Consider the following 23,032-nt stretch of genomic DNA (forward strand, 5'->3'; position numbering starts at 1 on the left):
GATGAAGTTTTTGTTGAAAAAATGGATTTTTGAAAATTTTTTGCTCTTGACTGGACATGAGAAACTGTAGGTTAAACCGTGAATATTTTATGCACTCATGTCAAACCAGTGGATTGTAGCGAAAGAATTGATGAAATTTCTAACTGTTTGACCATTGCACGACAATAGGTGGTTTGTTGATCTTGATGGTGTTTTTGATTTTCGATGATTTCTAGCACTACATTGATGATCTTGAGCGCACCAGGTTTTTTTGAAAAAAATATATATATATAAAAGAGCCAATTCCATCCGGGTCATAGACGAGGGGATTGATCTTTCAATCCTATCTTAGTTGTGACTAAGTTTGCGAAAAAAAAAAAAAAAAATCAATGGGATTGGATAAAATTTTTGAAAATTAACATCTCCATCCGGGTTGTGGTTTCGGAATTGAAATCCATGGCTAAGTTTGCGGATAAAATGGGGGTGTTTTCCTAAAAATAACCAAATTTTTTTAAAAAAAAAATTACTAACAATTCCATCCGGGCTTGGAGAGTGATTGAAATCCTAATTACTATTCTATAGCTAAGTCTGCGGGTTCAATGGGATTGATGCTCCATCCGGGCTATAGACGAGGGGGTTGAAATTCTAATCCTATCAAGTTATAGCTAAGTTTGTGGGTAATAATGGGGCTTAACAATAGTCGGGTGCAAAATCCGGCGGTGCGTGTTTATTCTCAAAGGAAGTGTGCTTGTGCTAGAGGATTGTTGAGAGGAGGAGACACTTGAAGAGTGAAACATACACTGATTTGTCATAGGCCGCTAAGCAGATTTGAGATGAATTCAGTCTAAGTTGCATGAAACTGGAATGACATTTCACACACACACGTTCACGTTAAATCGAAGATGTCTTATGAAAAGTTGAGAGCAATTCGGTGATTTTTGTTGGTACTTGAACTTCTCAGAGGCTTTGCACATTCATGACTTGTCCTCACTTATGTTTTTGTTTGCATGTTGTTTTTGCATGTCTTGCTCGAGGGCGAGCAAGGTTTAAGTTTGGGGGTGTTGATAAGTGTATTTAGTATGCATTATTTTATAGCATTTTGTGTTTAGTTTGCATGCATTTAAGTTATTTTTCGTTAGTTTTATTAGTGTTTTTGAAAGGGCCCGTGTCCTGATTTAATATTTAATGATCAAACAACCAGGATTAATTAATGTAAACAACGAAAACGAGTTAAAAATTTGCGTTTGGGCCTACAGAAATTTCGGCATGACCTATTCGTAAATAGGACATCCCAAAAACCTGTACAACACAACCAGCAATATATACTCGAAAATAGAGTCACAACTCCAATTTACAAACCTATAGCCGCACTGGCCAGGACTAAACACATGCAGAGCCGGCAAGGCTCGATCACACAAATAACAATTTAAAACAAGGTCCAAAACTATTTATACAGATACACAGGGCATCACCCCGGCAAATATAAAACTCGCTAAACTGATATATATACATATATCTGGGAACTCGACTCCACGCTCGCCTCACTGGGTACCACTAGATGACGCTCCACGAGATGCGTCAAATCCCCCTGGATAACCTGCTATGGAATCACAAACAACCACAGAATAAAAAGAAAACAGGGGTCGGACCCCAGTACGACGAACTATAAAAATTACGACAAATATAACTGACATGAATAAAATCAAGTACAATGCAATGAAATGCAATGTAATGCGTGACAGGTATCAATGAAATAAGGGATACCAAAAGGAGTCCAAATAATCGTATCACAATAAACTCAGTGGCCACCCGTGCCAGGAACGCAGCAGACCTCGAATCATCACTGCTAATCCATATACGTAGCATCGGAGGGTGACAGGAGCGACCCGTTCAGCCTCATGCTATCATCAGGAGTGTCGTACGTAGCATCGGAGGGCAACAGGAGCTACCTGTCCGTGCCTCATGCTATCTCAGGAGTGCACTAAAACAATGTCACTCGCTCCATGATGACTTAATACATCTCAAGAGATCAATATCAATAGCAATCAAAGGAGTCAAGGCTCAACGTGCTATGTAAACTTGTAAATGAGTGAAGTAAATCATATAATCCACGTAAGCACATAAAACACATTATCACTCATTACAAAATACTTAATATCATTACATGGAATTATAGGTGTCGTAATATAAACAGCTCATACGTACCTCAACCGACACTTAATTACCACAGAAATATCTCAAGTATTTCTCGGATATTCCAATCCCAAATTTTCAGAATCTGTAATTCCAGAAAAATTGCTCATAAATCCTAAAATTCATATTTAATATTAAAACATCCTATCAATGACCAAATATCGAATATACGACTCTAAAAGTCAAAATACCCCAAGTAGAACAATCTGAATTTTCCGAAAATTCCTACAAATTTCGAAAATTCGCATTTATATTTTTTAGAGCATCTAAACACTCAATTACTGAATAATCAACACTTAAATTCGAAAATCCCCAATATAAAAAATCTGGAAATTCGAAATAAATCCCAAATAAATTCTGAAAAATATCGAATACCTTCAATCGACTTCGATATAATACCTACAAACAATAATAAATCAAATATCAATTATCGGATGTCAATTGAATCGAAATACCCTAAATTCGAAACCCTAAATTCAAAATTATACCTCAAAGCTTGGAATTAAAGGGTTAAACAACTAACACAACCTACCCCTAAACTCCGGCGACGATCGGTGGCGGCGAACGGCGGCGGCTGGTGCGACGGGTTTTCGGAAATTTCAATAAAAATATGAAATATGGGTACCGAAAGATAGCTCTCGTCGCGAGGATTCCGGAACTATATTTAATTTTGAAATCCAGCCAAAAACGAAGGAGATACGGACAATTGAAGAAATGAAGAAATTTGAAAAATAAAGAAACAGAAGAAACAGAAGAAACGAGGAAGAGAGAGACGGTGGAGAGAGAGATATTATGATATATATATATTATATATGTATATATAGATATGTATTAGTTTAATGTGTGTCTTATTTTATTCATTCGGGGTTCAAACTGGACCCGATTCGAGTTATTTCAACTCCTGTGTGCTCTATAAATAACATATTCATTTAATATCGTCTATAAACCGATATTTATAAATACATATTTTTAACACACAAATTAATTAATATATTAATATCGGATCCTTACATTTCTCCCCCTCTAAAAAGAAGATTTCGTCCTCGAAATCAAACACACATCAAACTTATATACATAGTGGTCAAGCATCTACCACTGATAGTACATAGGAAAATCAGAGTACATGGCATAATTCATGACATTGTCAAACAAATGAGGCCATTCTTGACGCATTCGAGACTCCAATTCCCATGTAGCTTCTTCTCTCCCATGTCTACTCCATTCCACCATAACCAAAGGAATCGTCTTGTTCCTCAGTTGCTTTTCTTTACGATCAAGAATCTGCACTGGATACTCAACATAGCTAAGGGAACTATCCAACTCCACATCATCAGCCCTCAAGATATGAGAAGGATCTGGTTCATACTTCCGCAGCATAGATACGTGAAATACATCATGTATCGCAGACAAACTCTGCGGCAAGTTCAAACGATACGCCAAAATACCAATCTTCTCAACAATCTCGTATGGACCGATATAACGAGGAGCTAATTTTCCTTTACGCCCAAATCTCATAGTACCACGAAATGGTGATACTTTCAAGAAAAAAAAATCGCCAACCTGAAATTCTAAAGGTCTACGTCTGTTATTAGCATAGCTGGCTTGACGATCCTGGGCTGCTTTCATTCTTTTCCTGATCAGGTCAACTTTTTCTTTCATCTCTTGAATAAACTCTGGTCCTGACAATTGTCGTTCTCCTACTTCTTCCCAACATATCGGAGATCTACATTTTCTGCCATACAAGGCTTCAAATGGTGCCATCCCGATAGATACGTGGTAACTGTTATTGTAAGAGAATTCCACCAGAGCTAAAGATTCTTGCCAACCACCACTAAAATCCATCACAACAGCTCGTAATAAATCTTCAAGTGTCTGAATAGTCCTTTCAGATTGACCATCTGTCTGTGGATGATAGGCAGTACTCATGGCCAATTTAGAACCTAAAGCTGATTGCAAACTAGACCAAAACTTAGAAGTAAATCTGGGATCACGGTCTGATACTATAGTAACTGGCACACCATGCAATCGCACTATCTGATCAATATAAATTTTCGCCATTTTCGTATATGTCCAAGTACGATCATATGGAATAAAATGGGCAGATTTAGACAATCTATCCACAATAACCCAAATGGCATCACAACCACGATTAGATCGAGGTAGGTGTGTCACGAAATCCATAGTAATGTGTGTTGTAAAAACTGGGGTCTCAGATCAATCACGATTGATACCCGGTGCAGCGGAAGTTTAAAAATTTTATTATGGAACAATTCCATAGTGTGAGTATCAACCGTTTAACGATTAAATTATTGTGTGTGTAAAATTCAAATAACAATTAATTAAATTTTACCTTCAATCTCGCAACGAGATTACTGGACACCAACAGATTTTATCTGCTCTTGTTGTCTCTCCCTGGAACCGATGAACTCCTTCAATCAGGTCCACGAACAGAGGTTTAATCCCTCTGATAGATTGCACTAGAAAATCTATCAGAAGTTTTTTGCGAAGAGAATAAACGAATCTGATTCGTTATTCCTTACTGCGATTCAAAATCACAGACCGGAAAATCTCGGGCAGAGTATGGGGAGGGTTCGGCCGAAACAATCTTTGAGAGGAACTAGGGTTTTCGATTTTTGCTCTCAAAAATTATGACCTGTTCTATTTAATTTCTGTACTGAAATAACTTATTTATAATGCAGGCCACTAACACCTTAGGGCCCATTAATCATAAGCTGGGGCCTGACAAGCAAAGCCCGCTCGTTCAGAAATTAATATAAAATTCATCGTGACTCCGATTGATGAAACGATTTCACCAATGTGCACAGAAACCATTTCTGCACGTTTTAAAGTCAAAATAAATTTTCCTGAATCCGAATTCAGTGGTTTCCAAAATTGTCCATCCCTATGTCATTTTAGGAAACCCTACTCCCTTACTCTTAATTAAGAAGTCCAACTCCTTAGTTCATTAAATTTAACTCTTTAAATTTAACTATCTCAACGGGGATTAAAACTCCATTACACTGTGTGACCCTCAATGGTTCAGGGATACAGCTAGCCGTGGGCTCACAACTCCTTGTGACTCGGAACAACACTTTCCGACTTGCCCAACGAATCATGGTAAAGCGCCTAGCAACATCGCCCCATGATTCCCTAGGTATCACTGATAGTGCCTACAAGAACCAGTAGATTTTGGTTAGCGTACAGTACGGTCCCTTCATCCATATATCCCGATCGAATCAACAACCATTGGTATATCGAGAGTCGCTCAAGATTCGATAACTATGCAATGCATCTTGAAGATCAAATTAGTGACATCGCATGTGCTACTAAGAAACCATTTCTTAAATCACATCAAGTACTCTGGCCAGAGATTTGTCACACTAATATCTCCTCAGATCGCATAGGATATCCACACTCGCAAGTATGTGGTGAATCCTTGACAACAATGCATTGACTCCTATATGTGTCGTAACTGTACCCAATCTCGACACCTGATGACCCCCATAGAGTCGGTAAACGAGTCAAAGCACAGCACTAGCATATAGAGTCTCCATGATGTTTCAAGTCGTAAGGACTAATGGTGTACAACCAAAACCGCGGACTTTATCCACTCGATAAGTGATAACCACTTGGAAAGTCCGGATAGGGTAGTTCGATTATTCATCCTATGAATATCCATTTGCATGCTTCGAACATCTCCATGTTCCCTACCAATGAAACGTGGTACTCCGCATCGCAAATGCTAGTCTCAAACTCGAGCGATCCTTATCCTTATTATCGGACGGCTCAATCGACTAGGAACGGTTTTTAGAATATACAGTGACTATAAGATGTATTTCATGATAGACATCTCCATGTTCTACCACATCTTACATACACTATAGTATATTCAAGGTCTTTATCAAAACAACAATTGTAAGAGTGGGTGCCCAGTGAGCCAACTGTGTGGCTATGGGCTTTGTTGACTCTTTGTATAAACAATCTTTTGTTTAATATTATTTACACTTTTATGGCAATGACTTTATATTACTTCATATTGTTATATTGTGATATACTATTGTTGTTTTGATAAAGACCTTGAATATACTATAGTGTATGTAAGATGTGGTAGAACATGGAGATGTCTATCATGAAATACATCTTATAGTCACTGTATATTCTAAAACCGTTCCTAGTCGATTGAGCCGTCCGATAATAAGGATAAGGATCGCTCGAGTTTGAGACTAGCATTTGCGATGCGGAGTACCACGTTTCATTGGTAGGGAACATGGAGATGTTCGAAGCATGCAAATGGATATTCATAGGATGAATAGTCGAACTACCCTATCCGGACTTTCCAAGTGGTTATCACTTATCGAGTGGATAAAGTCCGCGGTTTTGGTTGTACACCATTAGTCCTTACGACTTGAAACATCATGGAGACTCTATATGCTAGTACTGTGCTTTGACTCGTTTACCGACTCTGAGGGGGTCATCAGGTGTCGAGATTGGGTACAGTTACGACACATATAGGAGTCAATGCATTGTTGTCAAGGATTCACCACATACTTGCGAGTGTGGATATCCTATGCGATCTGAGGAGATATTAGTGTGACAAATCTCTGGCCAGAGTACTTGATGTGATTTAAGAAATGGTTTCTTAGTAGCACATGCGATGTCACTAATTTGATCTTCAAGATGTATTGCATAGTTATCGAATCTTGAGCGACTCTCGATATACCAATGGTTGTTGATTCGATCGGGATATATGGATGAAGGGACCGTACTGTACGTTAACCAAAATCTACTGGTTCTTGTAGGCACTATCAGTGATACCTAGGGAATCATGGGGCGATGTTGCTAGGCGCTTTACCATGATTCGTTGGGCAAGTCGGAAAGTGTTGTTCCGAGTCACAAGGAGTTGTGAGCCCACGGCTAGCTGTATCCCTGAACCATTGAGGGTCACACAGTGTAATGGAGTTTTAATCCCCGTTGAGATAGTTAAATTTAAAGAGTTAAATTTAATGAACTAAGGAGTTGGACTTCTTAAATAAGAGTAAGGGAGTAGGGCTTCCTAAAATGACATAGGGATGGACATTTTTGGAAACCACTGAATTCGGATTCAGGAAAATTTATTTTGACTTTAAAACGTGCAGAAATGGTTTCTGTGCACATTGGTGAAATCGTTTCATCAATCGGAGTCACGATAAATTTTATATTAATTTCTGAACGAGCGGGCTTTGCTTGTCGGGCCCCAGCTTATGACTAATGGGCCCTAAGGTGTTAGTGGCCTGCATTATAAATAAGTTATTTCAGTACAGAAATTACACACAACAGGTCATAATTTTGAGACAGGATTTTCGAAACCCTAGCCCCTCTCAAAACGTTTTCGGCCGCCCCTTCCTCCCTCTGCCCGAGAAAATTCCGGTCTGTGATTTTGAATCGCAGTAAGGAATAACGAATCAAATTCGTGTATTCTCTTCGCAGAAAACTTCTGATAGATTTTCTAGTGCAATCTATCAGAGGGATTAAACCTCTGTTCGTGGACCTGATTGAAGGCGTTCATCGGTTCCAGGGAGAGACAACAAGAGCAGAATTGTTCTGTTGGTGTCCATTAATCTCGTTGCGAGATTTAAGGTAAAATTTAATTAATTGTTATTTGAATTTTACACACACGTAATTCAATCGATGAACGGTTGATACCCATACCATGGAAACGTTCCATGAAAAATTTTTAAACTTCCGCTGCACCGGGTATCAATCGTAATTGGTCTGGGAACTCGCCAGTTTTCCAACAGTGGTATCAGAGCCAGGTTGCTCAGATCAATCGATTGAATAATCAATTGTACAAAATTTTTGAGTCTCGGTTTATGAAACAAAATAAATATTTTTAATAAAAAAATTTTTTCGGGGCAAAACCCGGGCAGCGATTGGATCGCTGCCCGGTGGGGCAGCAATTGTTGCTGCCCCGGGCGGCGCACGGCGCCGCCCAAAGGGGGCGCACAGCGCCGCCCAAGGCGGCGACCGTCGCCGCCCAGGGCGGCGCACGGCGCCGCCCAGGGCAGCGCTGTGCGCTGCCCAGGGGCGGCGCTCGGCGCTGCCCAGCGCAGCGCTGGGCGCTGCGCAGGGCGGCGCTCGGCGCCGCCCAGGGCAGCGCACGGCGCCGCCCAGGGGCGGCGCCAGGCGCTGCCCTAAGGGGGCAGCCGGGCTGCCCCCGGCCCGCGCCCCGGGTGCGGGCCGACCCGGGAGTGTCCCGGGTGGCCCGCGGGAAAAATTAATTTTTAATTTTTTATTAATTTTAATATTTAAAATTTTATTTTTGGTCCGGTCAAAAATTGTTTTTGATTGGTTCACGAGATTTCGGATCGAATTGTTCGAGTCCGTAAATTTTAAAATTGATTTTGGATAAATTTGAATTTTTGGAAAATTTTAATATTTTATCCGTAAATTGAATTTTGAAATCAATTATTTTGGTACAATTGATGATAAGATATGATCTTATGATATATTAGATAAAATATGATTTTATTTGTAAAATTGGATTTTATAGATAAAATATGATTTTATTTGATATGGAGATAAAATATGATTTTATATGTGAAATGTGATTTTATATATAAAATATGATTTTATCTTGTTTAAATTTGAATTGCCACAGCATGTTATCCAATAAATTAATTTTGAATTAAATGTTATTGGATAAGGATGATCGATTGCCATGACCAATTTTGTAGGTGTATGTTAGGAATTTACATTTTGTCTTTATTGTTGTTGGTTTTATTAATGGGCCTGGTTTATGGCCCGATATGAATGTCATATGTAATAAAAGTGGCTTGGTTTATAGCCCGTTCCCATCCCCTAAAAATGTATCCCCTACTTGTCATTGTTATTTAATTGTAAATACATTAGATTTAGTGGGAGATCAAGATTTGAAGATGGTGGGCCCAGCAGACAATGAAGACTGAAGAAATGTAAATTGGAAGCATATGTAATAGGATTGCATTTGCATACTGCATATTACCTAGGATTGGACTAAGACCCGTGATTGGCAACCACGGGTCAATTAGAAATGGAATCGATCATCCTATATAATATGTGATATTATGATTGTATGCATGTTTAGACATAAATTGCGTGAATCCGGCAATGCATGCAATAAATTAAAAATGATGAGACAAATATTTTTATAAATAAAATCCCTCATTTTAAATATGATTTAAAATTTATATCAAGATAAATAAAGGAAATTTAAATATTGTTTAAATGTTCCTACCTTCCATCAACGGTCAATGTATGTGATGCTACCCGCGGATACGGTCCGGCTCATATTATTGGGGGGGCCCGTTCGTCGGAAAGCTGTACATTGGATCGACAAATGTTGTAAGTTGGGTGGAACTCCCATGGGATCGGCTCATATTATTGGGGGATCCACATGGCGACCGTCCATCACAACTTAATATTGATGGGTCATCTTGACATGTCACTTTAAACGGCGTCATATTATTGGGCCCTTATTGGACATGAGGTAAATACATGGGGGTTGCTTTGGAAGCAATTGGGCTCTACCTTTTGAGAATTATGGTTGGCTGATATTATTCGGGACCATAAGTTTGTCAATTGGACTCCATGTTCTCACTAAGGAAAAAGTTTCCCGTTTTCACTAGAGGGTGGTGAAATCGTTAAAATAGTGGGAGTGAGATTCATAAAATTAAATTCGCCTATTTTATGTCTTAGTAAATTGTTAAACAATCATTGATATATGTCTGTTTTTCCTTTTCAGTATTTCATACAATGAATTCGCGAAATCCTTTATTCTCGATCCTCGAACAAAACAAGCTGACTGGCGCCAACTATACGGAATGGTTCCGGAAGTTGAAGATTGTCTTAACTTCGGAGAAAATGCTCTACGTGTTAGAGAAAGCACCTCCGAAGGAAGCACCAGCTGACATAAGTCCGGAGGAATTGGCCAAACTTGATGCATGGTGTGACCATGACATCAAGACCAAATGCTATATGCAAGCCTCGATGTCTGATGAACTCCAGAGGCGATTTGAGGACACGGTGAATGCTGCTGACATTCACACGCAACTCAAGGAACTTTTTGGGGCTCAGTCGAGGGCTGAAAGGTTCTCTACTGTTAAGGAGTTGATGACGTGCCGCATGCGTGAAGGGACTTCGGTCCGTGATCATGGGGTACGAGTGATTTGGCTCATACAGAAGTTAGCGACCCTTGATTTGGTGTTGGAGCATGAACTCAATGTGGACTTGCTGCTTCTATCTCTTCCTTCTTCATTTGATGGATTCGTGATAAATTTTAATATGAACAAGATAGAGGCCACCCTTGAAGAGATGGTCAATATGCTCGTTACATATGAATCCACACTTAAGAAGGATAAGCCAGCTTTCTTGGTGGGCTCCTCATCTTCTGCTAAGAAGGGGCCAAGTATGAAGGGCAAGAAACGTTCTGCCCCACCCAAGAAAGTGGAACCCGAGAAGAAGCAAAAGACAAAGGCTTCAAACGATGGAAAATCCAAGGATGTTTGCCATTACTGCAAGAAGCCGGGTCATTGGAAGCGCAACTGCAAGGAGTATCTTGAGCAGTTGGGAACTGCAAAGGGTATGTTCTATATCGAAATAAACATGTCACTTAATACAACTTCTTGGGTATTGGATACCGGATGTGGTTCTCACATTTGCAATGATTTGCAGGTGATGACAAGAAGTCGCAGGCTTAGAATGGGTGAGACCCAGCTGAGGCTCGGGAATGGTTCCAGAGTTGAAGCTACGGCCATTGGAGATGTTTGTTTGATTTTGCAGAATGGTTTTAAATTATTGTTGAGAGATGTTTTATTTGTGCCAGATTTAATTAAAAACATTATTTCTATTTCTATGCTTGATAGAGATGGTTATTCTTGTAATTTTGTGAATGGGATTTGCAGTATTTACAAGAATGAATGTTTAATTGGAAATGGACAACTTGAAAACGATCTATACAATTTAAAACTAAAAGACGTTCCAGTGAATTGTATTGACAAACCGGCAACAACAAACAAAAGGAAAATCGATAGTCAAAACCCGGCAAACCTTTGGCACGCTAGACTAGGTCATATTTCCTCAAGGAGGATGAACAAGCTAGTGGGAGAGGGCATGTTTGATATGTCTGATATTAACTCTCTACCTACTTGTGAATCCTGCCTAAAAGGGAAAATGACTAAATCTCCTTTTAAGGGGAAGCCTGAACGTAGTCAAAATCTGTTGGATTTGATCCATACAGATGTTTGTGGTCCATTTAGAGTAGGGACTCAACATGGCCACACCTACTTCATTACCTTTACTGATGATTATTCTAGGTATGGGTATTTATATTTAATGAAATATAAGTCTGAAGCATTTGAAAAGTTCAAAGAATTCAAGGCTGAAGTAGAAAACAAGCTAGGTAAAAGTATTAAAGCACTTCGATCGGATCGAGGTGGAGAATACTTGAGTACCGAGTTTTTGGACTATCTAAAAGAGAATGGGATTCTCTCTCAGTGGACTCCTCCTATGACACCACAGCTTAATGGTGTATCGGAGCGCCGTAATCGAATTTTGTTGGACATGGTTCGATCCATGATGAGCTTCACTGAGCTTCCACCTTCGTTTTGGGGCTATGCGCTTGAAACGGCGGTATTGTTGTTGAATAACGTCCACACTAAAGCAGTGGACAAAACACCATACGAGTTATGGAATGGCAAAGCTCCTAAGTATTCATACTTGAGGATTTGGGGATGTCCTGCTTACGTGAAGCGGACAGTGGGAGATAAGTTGGATAGTCGATCCAGCCTGTGTTATTTTGTGGGGTATCCGAAGAATTCAATCGGATATTATTTCTATTATCCTGCTGAAACAAAGGTGTTTGTTTCGCGGAATGCCACCTTCTTGGAGAAGGAGTTCTTATTGGATAAGAAAGGCGAGATGATGGAACTCGAAGAAGTTCGAGAAGAACCCGAAATACAAAATAACGATCCCACACCTCAGGAACCATTGCTGGACACGCCTGCACCTAGAAGATCCGAGAGGACTTCTAGACCTCCAGTTCGATATGGTCTTCTTCTTGAAGAGGGTCAAGATGAACCCGACATTGGATGTGATCCAAGAAGCTTCAAGGAAGCAATTTCTGATGCGGATTCGAATTTATGGCTTGAAGCTATGCAATCAGAATTGGATTCGATGCATACTAACCAAGTCTGGACTTTAGTGGATCCTCCCGATGGAATTGTTCCAATAGGGTGTAAATGGATCTACAAAAGAAAGCTTGGGCCTGATGGTAAGGTATTGACCTACAAGGCGCGATTGGTGGCGAAAGGTTATACTCAAAGGCAAGGAGTTGACTATGATGAAACTTTTTCACCAGTCGCAATGTTCAAGTCCATAAGAATCCTAATTGCCATAGCTGCATGGTATGACTATGAGATATGGCAAATGGATGTGAAGACTGCTTTTCTTAATGGAGACATTAAGGAAGAAATCTATATGAAGCAGCCTGAGGGGTACACATCCATGGGAAGCGAGCATAAGGTATGCAAGCTTCAGAGATCAATTTATGGTCTAAAACAAGCATCAAGAAGTTGGAACCAGAAATTTGATGAAACAATTAAAGACTTTGGTTTCATCAAGAACCCGGAGGAACCTTGCGTGTACAAGAAAGTAGTTAAGGATGCGGTGACATTCTTAGTACTTTATGTTGATGACATCCTACTCATTGGGAATGATGTAGGGATGTTGCAGTCAACAAAGATATGGTTATCAGGTAGATTTTCGATGAAGGATTTGGGTGAGGCATCCTACATTCTTGGGATACAGATCTATAGGGATAGATCTAAGAGAATGATAGGACTCACTCAATCAACCTACATCGATACCATATTGAAACGGTTTTCAATGGATGGGTCCAAGAGAGGACATCTACCCATGTGTCATGGAGTTTCTCTATCCAAGTCTATGTGTCCCAAGACTGATGCAGAGATAGAGAATATGACACATGTACCATATGCGTCAGCTATAGGTAGCATCATGTATGGGATGATATCTACCAGACCGGATGTAGCATTTGCTCTGAGTGTCACGAGCAGATATCAGTCTAATCCTGGTCAGATGCATTGGAAAGCCGTGAAGGACATTCTTAAGTACTTGCGAAGGACTAAGAATATGTTCATGGTTTATGGAGGACGAGAACTCAAACTGGAAGGCTATACCGACTCTAGCTTCCAAAGTGATGTGGATGACTCGAAGTCAACCTCTGGATTTGTGTTCATGCTCAATGGCGGTGCTGTCTCTTGGAAGAGTTCCAAGCAGGACACCACAGCGGATTCCACCACTGAGGCTGAATACATTGCAGCATCAGCTGCTGCTAAAGAGGCCGTTTGGATGAGGAATTTCGTCCAAGAGTTGGGCGTCATTCCTGAATTTGTTGGTCCAGTCCCGGTGTACTGCGACAACACGGGTGCCGTTGCTCAAGCAAAGGAACCAAGGTCTCATCAAAGATCCAAACACGTACTGAGGAAATACCACATAATCCGGGAGATTGTGGAAAGAGGAGACATCAGTGTCGAACGAGTGGCCTCTGCAGACAATATCGCTGATCCACTTACTAAGCCTTTGCCAGGACCATTGTTTGACAAACATCGCGAAGCAATGGGTCTACGTAGTATGACTAGTTGGCTATAGGGCAAGTGGGAGATTGTAAGAGTGGGTGCCCAGTGAGCCAACTGTGTGGCTATGGGCTTTGTTGACTCTTTGTATAAACAATCTTTTGTTTAATATTATTTACACTTTTATGGCAATGACTTTATATTACTTCATATTGTTATATTGTGATATACTATTGTTGTTTTGATAAAGACCTTGAATATACTATAGTGTATGTAAGATGTGGTAGAACATGGAGATGTCTATCATGAAATACATCTTATAGTCACTGTATATTCTAAAACCGTTCCTAGTCGATTGAGCCGTCCGATAATAAGGATAAGGATCGCTCGAGTTTGAGACTAGCATTTGCGATGCGGAGTACCACGTTTCATTGGTAGGGAACATGGAGATGTTCGAAGCATGCAAATGGATATTCATAGGATGAATAGTCGAACTACCCTATCCGGACTTTCCAAGTGGTTATCACTTATCGAGTGGATAAAGTCCGCGGTTTTGGTTGTACACCATTAGTCCTTACGACTTGAAACATCATGGAGACTCTATATGCTAGTACTGTGCTTTGACTCGTTTACCGACTCTGAGGGGGTCATCAGGTGTCGAGATTGGGTACAGTTACGACACATATAGGAGTCAATGCATTGTTGTCAAGGATTCACCACATACTTGCGAGTGTGGATATCCTATGCGATCTGAGGAGATATTAGTGTGACAAATCTCTGGCCAGAGTACTTGATGTGATTTAAGAAATGGTTTCTTAGTAGCACATGCGATGTCACTAATTTGATCTTCAAGATGTATTGCATAGTTATCGAATCTTGAGCGACTCTCGATATACCAATGGTTGTTGATTCGATCGGGATATATGGATGAAGGGACCGTACTGTACGTTAACCAAAATCTACTGGTTCTTGTAGGCACTATCAGTGATACCTAGGGAATCATGGGGCGATGTTGCTAGGCGCTTTACCATGATTCGTTGGGCAAGTCGGAAAGTGTTGTTCCGAGTCACAAGGAGTTGTGAGCCCACGGCTAGCTGTATCCCTGAACCATTGAGGGTCACACAGTGTAATGGAGTTTTAATCCCCGTTGAGATAGTTAAATTTAAAGAGTTAAATTTAATGAACTAAGGAGTTGGACTTCTTAAATAAGAGTAAGGGAGTAGGGCTTCCTAAAATGACATAGGGATGGACATTTTTGGAAACCACTGAATTCGGATTCAGGAAAATTTATTTTGACTTTAAAACGTGCAGAAATGGTTTCTGTGCACATTGGTGAAATCGTTTCATCAATCGGAGTCACGATAAATTTTATATTAATTTCTGAACGAGCGGGCTTTGCTTGTCGGGCCCCAGCTTATGACTAATGGGCCCTAAGGTGTTAGTGGCCTGCATTATAAATAAGTTATTTCAGTACAGAAATTACACACAACAGGTCATAATTTTGAGACAGGATTTTCGAAACCCTAGCCCCTCTCAAAACGTTTTCGGCCGCCCCTTCCTCCCTCTGCCCGAGAAAATTCCGGTCTGTGATTTTGAATCGCAGTAAGGAATAACGAATCAAATTCGTGTATTCTCTTCGCAGAAAACTTCTGATAGATTTTCTAGTGCAATCTATCAGAGGGATTAAACCTCTGTTCGTGGACCTGATTGAAGGCGTTCATCGGTTCCAGGGAGAGACAACAAGAGCAGAATTGTTCTGTTGGTGTCCATTAATCTCGTTGCGAGATTTAAGGTAAAATTTAATTAATTGTTATTTGAATTTTACACACACGTAATTCAATCGATGAACGGTTGATACCCATACCATGGAAACGTTCCATGAAAAATTTTTAAACTTCCGCTGCACCGGGTATCAATCGTAATTGGTCTGGGAACTCGCCAGTTTTCCAACAACAATAGTATATCACAATATAACAATATGAAGTAATATAAAGTCATTGCCATAAAAGTGTAAATAATATTAAACAAAAGATTGTTTATACAAAGAGTCATCAAAGCCCATAGCCACACAGTTGGCTCACTGGGCACCCACTCTTACAATCTCCCACTTGCCCTATAGCCAACTAGTCATACTACGTAGACCCATTGCTTCGCGATGTTTGTCAAACAATGGTCCTGGCAAGGGCTTAGTAAGCGGATCAGCGATATTGTCTGTAGAGGCCACTCGTTCGACAATGATGTCTCCTCTTTCCACAATCTCCCGGATTATGTGGTATTTCCTCAGTACGTGTTTGGATCTTTGATGAGACCTTGGTTCCTTTGCTTGAGCAACGGCACCCGTGTTGTCACAGTACACCGGGACTGGACCAACAAATTCAGGAATGACGCCCAACTCTTGGACGAACTTTCTCATCCAAACGGCCTCTTTAGCAGCAGCTGATGCTGCAATGTATTCAGCCTCAGTGGTGGAATCCGCTGTGGTGTCCTGCTTGGAACTCTTCCAAGAGACAGCACCGCCATTGAGCATGAACACAAATCCAGAGGTTGACTTCGAGTCATCCACATCACTTTGGAAGCTAGAGTCGGTATAGCCTTCCAATTTGAGTTCTCGTCCTCCATAAACCATGAACATATTCTTAGTCCTTCGCAAGTACTTAAGAATGTCCTTCACGGCTTTCCAATGCATTTGACCAGGATTAGACTGATATCTGCTCGTGACACTCAGAGCAAATGCTACATCCGGTCTGGTAGATATCATCCCATACATGATACTACCTATAGCTGACGCATATGGTACATGTGTCATATTCTCTATCTCTTCATCAGTCTTGGGACACATAGACTTGGATAGAGAAACTCCATGACACATGGGTATGTTGGAAAACTGGCGAGTTCCCAGACCAATTACGATTGATACCCGGTGCAGCGGAAGTTTAAAAATTTTTCATGGAACGTTTCCATGGTATGGGTATCAACCGTTCATCGATTGAATTACGTGTGTGTAAAATTTAAATAACAATTAAATAAATTTTACCTCAAATCTCGCAACGAGATTAATGGACACCAACAGAACAATTCTGCTCTTGTTGTCTCTCCCTGGAACCGATGAACGCCTTCAATCAGGTCCACGAACAGAGGTTTAATCCCTCTGATAGATTGCACTAGAAAATCTATCAGAAGTTTTCTGCGAAGAGATTACACGAATCTGATTCGTTATTCCTGACCGCGATTCAAAATCACAGACCGGAATTTTCTCGGGCAGAGCAAAGGGAGGGGACGGCCGATCGGTTTTGAGAGGGTCTAGGGTTTTCGAAATTTGCTCTCAAAATTTATGACCTGTTGTGTGTAATTTCTGTACTGAAATAACTTATTTATAATGCAGGCCACTAACACCTTAGGCCCATTAGTCATAAGCTGGGGCCCGACAAGCAAAGCCCGCTCGTTCAGAAATTAATATAAAATTCATCGTGACTCCGATTGATGAAACGATTTCACCAATGTGCACAGAAACCATTTCTGCACGTTTTAAAGTCAAAATAAATTTTCCTGAATCCGAATTCAGTGGTTTCCAAAAATGTCCATCCCTATGTCATTTTAGGAAGCCCTACTCCCTTACTCTTATTTAAGAAGTCCAACTCCTTAGTTCATTAAATTTAACTCTTTAAATTTAACTATCTCAACGGGGATTAAAACTCCATTACACTGTGTGACCCTCAATGGTTCAGGGATACAGCTAGCCGTGGGCTCACAACTCCTTGTGACTCGGAACAACACTTTCCGACTTGCCCAACGAATCATGGTAAAGCGCCTAGCAACATCGCCCCATGATTCCCTAGGTATCACTGATAGTGCCTACAAGAACCAGTAGATTTTGGTTAACGTACAGTACGGTCCCTTCATCCATATATCCCGATCGAATCAACAACCATTGGTATATCGAGAGTCGCTCAAGATTCGATAACTATGCAATACATCTTGAAGATCAAATTAGTGACATCGCATGTGCTACTAAGAAACCATTTCTTAAATCACATCAAGTACTCTGGCCAGAGATTTGTCACACTAATATCTCCTCAGATCGCATAGGATATCCACACTCGCAAGTATGTGGTGAATCCTTGACAACAATGCATTGACTCCTATATGTGTCGTAACTGTACCCAATCTCGACACCTGATGACCCCCTCAGAGTCGGTAAACGAGTCAAAGCACAGTACTAGCATATAGAGTCTCCATGATGTTTCAAGTCGTAAGGACTAATGGTGTACAACCAAAACCGCGGACTTTATCCACTCGATAAGTGATAACCACTTGGAAAGTCCGGATAGGGTAGTTCGACTATTCATCCTATGAATATCCATTTGCATGCTTCGAACATCTCCATGTTCCCTACCAATGAAACGTGGTACTCCTCATCGCAAATGCTAGTCTCAAACTCGAGCGATCCTTATCCTTATTATCGGACGGCTCAATCGACTAGGAACGGTTTTAGAATATACAGTGACTATAAGATGTATTTCATGATAGACATCTCCATGTTCTACCACATCTTACATACACTATAGTATATTCAAGGTCTTTATCAAAACAACAATAGTATATCACAATATAACAATATGAAGTAATATAAAGTCATTGCCATAAAAGTGTAAATAATATTAAACAAAAGATTGTTTATACAAAGAGTCATCAAAACCCATAGCCACACAGTTGGCTCACTGGGCACCCACTCTTACAATCTCCCACTTGCCCTATAGCCAACTAGTCATACTACGTAGACCCATTGCTTCGCGATGTTTGTCAAACAATGGTCCTGGCAAAGGCTTAGTAAGTGGATCAGCGATATTGTCTGCAGAGGCCACTCGTTCGACACTGATGTCTCCTCTTTCCACAATCTCCCGGATTATGTGGTATTTCCTCAGTACGTGTTTGGATCTTTGATGAGACCTTGGTTCCTTTGCTTGAGCAACGGCACCCGTGTTGTCGCAGTACACCGGGACTGGACCAACAAATTCAGGAATGACGCCCAACTCTTGGACGAAATTCCTCATCCAAACGGCCTCTTTAGCAGCAGCTGATGCTGCAATGTATTCAGCCTCAGTGGTGGAATCCGCTGTGGTGTCCTGCTTGGAACTCTTCCAAGAGACAGCACCGCCATTGAGCATGAACACAAATCCAGAGGTTGACTTCGAGTCATCCACATCACTTTGGAAGCTAGAGTCGGTATAGCCTTCCAGTTTGAGTTCTCGTCCTCCATAAACCATGAACATATTCTTAGTCCTTCGCAAGTACTTAAGAATGTCCTTCACGGCTTTCCAATGCATCTGACCAGGATTAGACTGATATCTGCTCGTGACACTCAGAGCAAATGCTACATCCGGTCTGGTAGATATCATCCCATACATGATACTACCTATAGCTGACGCATATGGTACATGTGTCATATTCTCTATCTCTGCATCAGTCTTGGGACACATAGACTTGGATAGAGAAACTCCATGACACATGGGTAGATGTCCTCTCTTGGACCCATCCATTGAAAACCGTTTCAATATGGTATCGATGTAGGTTGATTGAGTGAGTCCTATCATTCTCTTAGATCTATCCCTATAGATCTGTATCCCAAGAATGTAGGATGCCTCACCCAAATCCTTCATCGAAAATCTAACTGATAACCATATCTTTGTTGACTGCAACATCCCTACATCATTCCCAATGAGTAGGATGTCATCAACATAAAGTACTAAGAATGTCACCGCATCCTTAACTACTTTCTTGTACACGCAAGGTTCCTCCGGGTTCTTGATGAAACCAAAGTCTTTAATTGTTTCATCAAATTTCTGGTTCCAACTTCTTGATGCTTGTTTTAGACCATAAATTGATCTCTGAAGCTTGCATACCTTATGCTCGCTTCCCATGGATGTGTACCCCTCAGGCTGCTTCATATAGATTTCTTCCTTAATGTCTCCATTAAGAAAAGCAGTCTTCACATCCATTTGCCATATCTCATAGTCATACCATGCAGCTATGGCAATTAGGATTCTTATGGACTTGAACATTGCGACTGGTGAAAAGGTTTCATCATAGTCAACTCCTTGCCTTTGAGTATAACCTTTCGCCACCAATCGCGCCTTGTAGGTCAATACCTTACCATCAGGCCCAAGCTTTCTTTTGTAGATCCATTTACACCCTATTGGAACAATTCCATCGGGAGGATCCACTAAAGTCCAGACTTGGTTAGTATGCATCGAATCCAATTCTGATTGCATAGCTTCAAGCCATAAATTCGAATCCGCATCAGAAATTGCTTCCTTGAAGCTTCTTGGATCACATCCAATGTCGGGTTCATCTTGACCCTCTTCAAGAAGAAGACCATATCGAACTGGAGGTCTAGAAGTCCTCTCGGATCTTCTAGGTGCAGGCGTGTCCAGCAATGGTTCCTGAGGTGTGGGATCGTTATTTTGTATTTCGGGTTCTTCTCGAACTTCTTCGAGTTCCATCATCTCGCCTTTCTTATCCAATAAGAACTCCTTCTCCAAGAAGGTGGCATTCCGTGAAACAAACACCTTTGTTTCAGCAGGATAATAGAAATAATATCCGATTGAATTCTTCGGATACCCCACAAAATAACACAAGCTGGATCGACTATCCAACTTATCTCCCACTGTCCGCTTCACGTAAGCAGGACATCCCCAAATCCTCAAGTACGAATACTTAGGAGCTTTGCCATTCCATAACTCGTATGGTGTTTTGTCCACTGCTTTAGTGTGGACGTTATTCAACAACAATACCGCCGTTTCAAGCGCATAGCCCCAAAACGAAGGTGGAAGCTCAGTGAAGCTCATCATAGATCGAACCATGTCCAACAAAGTTCGATTACGACGCTCCGATACACCATTAAGCTGTGGTGTCATAGGAGGAGTCCACTGAGAGAGAATCCCATTCTCTTTTAGATAGTCCAAAAACTCGGTACTCAAGTATTCTCCACCTCGATCCGATCGAAGTGCTTTAATACTTTTACCTAGCTTGTTTTCTACTTCAGCCTTGAATTCTTTGAACTTTTCAAATGCTTCAGACTTATATTTCATTAAATATAAATACCCATACCTAGAATAATCATCAGTAAAGGTAATGAAGTAGGTGTGGCCATGTTGAGTCCCTACTCTAAATGGACCACAAACATCTGTATGGATCAAATCCAACAGATTTTGACTACGTTCAGGCTTCCCCTTAAAAGGAGATTTAGTCATTTTCCCTTTTAGGCAGGATTCACAAGTAGGTAGAGAGTTAATATCAGACATATCAAACATGCCCTCTCCCACTAGCTTGTTCATCCTCCTTGAGGAAATATGACCTAGTCTAGCGTGCCAAAGGTTTGCCGGGTTTTGACTATCGATTTTCCTTTTGTTTGTTGTTGCCGGTTTGTCAATACAATTCACTGGAACGTCTTTTAGTTTTAAATTGTATAGATCGTTTTCAAGTTGTCCATTTCCAATTAAACATTCATTCTTGTAAATACTGCAAATCCCATTCACAAAATTACAAGAATAACCATCTCTATCAAGCATAGAAATAGAAATAATGTTTTTAATTAAATCTGGCACAAATAAAACATCTCTCAACAATAATTTAAAACCATTCTGCAAAATCAAACAAACATCTCCAATGGCCGTAGCTTCAACTCTGGAACCATTCCCGAGCCTCAGCTGGGTCTCACCCATTCTAAGCCTGCGACTTCTTGTCATCACCTGCAAATCATTGCAAATGTGAGAACCACATCCGGTATCCAATACCCAAGAAGTTGTATTAAGTGACATGTTTATTTCGATATAGAACATACCCTTTGCAGTTCCCAACTGCTCAAGATACTCCTTGCAGTTGCGCTTCCAATGACCCGGCTTCTTGCAGTAATGGAAAACATCCTTGGATTTTCCATCGTTTGAAGCCTTTGTCTTTTGCTTCTTCTCGGGTTCCACTTTCTTGGGTGGGGCAGAACGTTTCTTGCCCTTCATACTTGGCCCCTTCTTAGCAGAAGATGAGGAGCCCACCAAGAAAGCTGGCTTATCCTTCTTAAGTGTGGATTCATATGTAACGAGCATATTGACCATCTCTTCAAGGGTGGCCTCTATCTTGTTCATATTAAAATTTATCACGAATCCATCAAATGAAGAAGGAAGAGATAGAAGCAGCAAGTCCACATTGAGTTCATGCTCCAACACCAAATCAAGGGTCGCTAACTTCTGTATGAGCCAAATCACTCGTACCCCATGATCACGGACCGAAGTCCCTTCACGCATGCGGCACGTCATCAACTCCTTAACAGTAGAGAACCTTTCAGCCCTCGACTGAGCCCAAAAAGTTCCTTGAGTTGCGTGTGAATGTCAGCAGCATTCACCGTGTCCTCAAATCGCCTCTGGAGTTCATCAGACATCGAGGCTTGCATATAGCATTTGGTCTTGATGTCATGGTCACACCATGCATCAAGTTTGGCCAATTCCTCCGGACTTATGTCAGCTGGTGCTTCCTTCGGAGGTGCTTTCTCTAACACGTAGAGCATTTTCTCCGAAGTTAAGACAATCTTCAACTTCCGGAACCATTCCGTATAGTTGGCGCCAGTCAGCTTGTTTTGTTCGAGGATCGAGAATAAAGGATTTCGCGAATTCATTGTATGAAATACTGAAAAGGAAAAACAGACATATATCAATGATTGTTTAACAATTTACTAAGACATAAAATAGGCGAATTTAATTTTATGAATCTCACTCCCACTATTTTAACGATTTCACCACCCTCTAGTGAAAACGGGAAACTTTTTCCTTAGTGAGAACATGGAGTCCAATTGACAAACTTATGGTCCCGAATAATATCAGCCAACCATAATTCTCAAAAGGTAGAGCCCAATTGCTTCCAAAGCAACCCCCATGTATTTACCTCATGTCCAATAAGGGCCCAATAATATGACGCCGTTTAAAGTGACATGTCAAGATGACCCATCAATATTAAGTTGTGATGGACGGTCGCCATGTGGATCCCCCAATAATATGAGCCGATCCCATGGGAGTTCCACCCAACTTACAACATTTGTCGATCCAATGTACAGCTTTCCGACGAACGGGCCCCCCCAATAATATGAGCCGGACCGTATCCGCGGGTAGCATCACATACATTGACCGTTGATGGAAGGTAGGAACATTTAAACAATATTTAAATTTCCTTTATTTATCTTGATATAAATTTTAAATCATATTTAA

The sequence above is a fragment of the Henckelia pumila genome, chromosome 4 (genome assembly GCF_033568475.1).
Source record: "Henckelia pumila isolate YLH828 chromosome 4, ASM3356847v2, whole genome shotgun sequence".
Classification (NCBI taxonomy): Eukaryota; Viridiplantae; Streptophyta; class Magnoliopsida; order Lamiales; family Gesneriaceae; genus Henckelia; species Henckelia pumila.